The sequence below is a fragment of the Ceratina calcarata genome, unplaced genomic scaffold (assembly GCF_001652005.2).
Source record: "Ceratina calcarata isolate Rehan_Ccalc_2016 unplaced genomic scaffold, ASM165200v1 scaffold294.2, whole genome shotgun sequence".
In the NCBI taxonomy this organism is placed as follows: domain Eukaryota; kingdom Metazoa; phylum Arthropoda; class Insecta; order Hymenoptera; family Apidae; genus Ceratina; species Ceratina calcarata.
The window spans coordinates 462,253-464,851 of NW_017151812.1; the positions used below are offsets into that span (position 1 = coordinate 462,253).

General features: G+C 34.7%; 1 protein-coding gene across 1 annotated transcript in view; it reads left to right on the top strand.

Annotated features, from left to right (window-relative positions):
- The first annotated feature begins 1,736 nt into the window (after positions 1-1,736).
- Positions 1,737-2,599, top strand: part of SPARC (secreted protein, acidic, cysteine-rich) — a 7,053-nt gene continuing 6,190 nt past the window's right edge. Inside the window, exon 1 of the mRNA XM_018022858.2 lies at positions 1,737-1,901. The gene's annotated coding sequence lies outside the window, so the exon portion shown is untranslated. The remainder of the gene's footprint in view (positions 1,902-2,599) is intronic.

Genomic DNA, 2,599 nt, shown 5'->3' on the forward strand with positions numbered 1-2,599 from the left:
CCGTTGGACATACGGAAAAATTGCATCAGACCTTTCTTGTAGAGGACGACGAGATCTACAGTTTCTGTATAAAAAGTTTTCGCTAGTGTCAATAGTTTACGAGTAATTTGCAAAAAACTGTTTTTTCGTTTTTCGTCAATAACTCGTAAACTATTAATGCTAGCGACAAACTTTTATACAGAAATTGTAGATCTCGTCGTCCTCTACAAGAAAGCTTCTATGCAATTTTCACGTAGATTCAACGGTTTAGGAGTTATTGAGGAGAAACGAAATTTTTTTCCAAAAGTTCGTTGTTTCGACGCTGGGATGGTCGGATTTTGTCAGCATCAATAAAATGCCAAATAATCATACGTAACTCGTTAAATATCGAAGTTAGGAGGAAAACAACTTTTATTTGAATCATTTTTCGCAACTTTGAAAAAAAATTTTTCATCAGCATCAATACTTAACTGGATATTTCCTTTTATACTTTTTAGCACGTAGCTATTTATTATTAGCATTGTTCTTCCGACGTCTGATTTCTTTTTAATTATAGGAAATTCGTTTTTCTAAGGTACATAAAATTTTGGGATTGACTGTATAGTCAATACATCCTTAATCCGCATAGCATAATTCGTGTAGTTTGTTTCCTTTCAAATAATTTTCTTTTACTTGTATAGAGACTTAGTTGCCGTACGAGAACCTCGTAATACTGATAATCGAAGAGACTACTGATAATTCATGCAATATTGTAATTACCTTCGTTTCTTTCTAATTAAGATAGGTGTATCAGCATACGTAACTGCTTACCATTTTTGTACTTGCTCCTGATCATCTAATTGTTCTATATTGAACAATTCGATCCGAAATGAATTAAAAGGAATCCAGTATTCTGTTATATTGTTTTTGGTACAGTTTTTTATTTCTGAGGAATTGAAAATAGGTCGTAGAGGAGATGTTGAACAGAAAATATTCTTTCCTTTTAGAATAAAATCGACCGTTTTATATTAAACATAATCGTAAAGGAAAGCTTGAATTGCCTTTTGAATATTGTGTATTTTTGGTAAATAAAATTATGTAAATACACGATCAAATTTTATTTAAGAAGCGCACATAGTGATGAATGAAAGTAAATGCAATAGACTTGCTTCAGTTTACATTCAGAACGTGCAATATAATTTCCTTTAGATATTATAAGGTGTCCAGAAAGGTCAGGACCAAACTTATTACTCAACGTTACGTGTTGATGAGGTCAAGTAGATAAAAGAAGTTCATACAAGCTTAGGTTTATTCCAATTTTGTGATACAAACATTTTTATTAAAATAAATATCCCAGTTTCTGTCGCAATTTTTTAGAAATATGCACCGCAGAGGGAAGTCAGTGCTTTCAAGCGGCAGCGTAAAATTAGAAGCATATTTGTTGCACTTAACTTTTCCTATATTACAAACAATCGGAAGTGTTAGAAATAGCGATGAAAACCGCTACGGATGCGCGCGAAGTCCGAGGGAGCACACGAGCAATACATCTCGATTAATATCGTACGGTACAAAGATTGTTGGAAATAAAAAGTCGGAGAAGCGTAACAACTGGTTACGCACTGCGTTACGTAACCGATCGCGGATGGACTTGGTCGTAAAAGCCGAGCAGAGAGCCGAGAAACGGTGCATATGGTAGAAAGATCAAATGGGGGTGTCGGAAGAGAGAAAAACGATGAGATCATCTCTGCTTGCTGTCACGGAGGAGGCCTGTTGGAGAGGCCTGGCTTCGCTCGGCTTGGCCGTTCCTCCGTGCGTTGCACATTACACAGTCAGTAACAGTCCAGCGTCCGATTTGGAGGGCTCTTTTGAACGTTCTCCAAAAACGGTCGGAGAAAGGATAAACCAGCAGCACCGGTGACCAGCGAAAGGAATAAAACGCTGAGGTAAATATATACATGTATGCATGCCCGCATCGAGAATCGAATCATGACTACTTTTTCAATCTTTAATTTTACCTGAGTTAACAGAACGACACAAACAGATCGTTTATTACTAGTCTGCGGATTTTATGCATTTGTAGCAAAACTGAGTATGTAACAAAATGGATATAGTGGGCAGAGCTGCATAAATATAAATAGCAGAACGTAGAGCATGTTCAGAGAATATTCTTATTTAATATATAATAACAATAATAATAATAATAATAATAATAATAATAATAATTCATGGAAAGAACAATTAAATACCAATGTAAATAATTTAAATAATTAAAACAGAGAATAGAAATGAGAGAAACGATTACACTTCACCCTGACATATTCATCCGAGCCTCTGAGGAATTAATGTCCATAATTAATAGCCGAGAAACACAATTCATTTTATGCCTCTTCTGTTAAATGCTTTGTCATTGTTATACTACGTTTAATTGAGGTTGAGTCATGGTAAAGGTAGATTCAGATCGACCAATCTTCTCGTGTGGTGGATATGTGAAAAACTTAGAGAGAAAGAGAGAGAGAGAGAGAAGGATTGCAGATAAATTAATAAATATTAATTCAATTGGAGAACATCAATTAATGTTTGGTCCGTTTATTAGAATTTTGTTAATTAATAGACTGCAGCTTTTATGCATTTATCAAAGTAT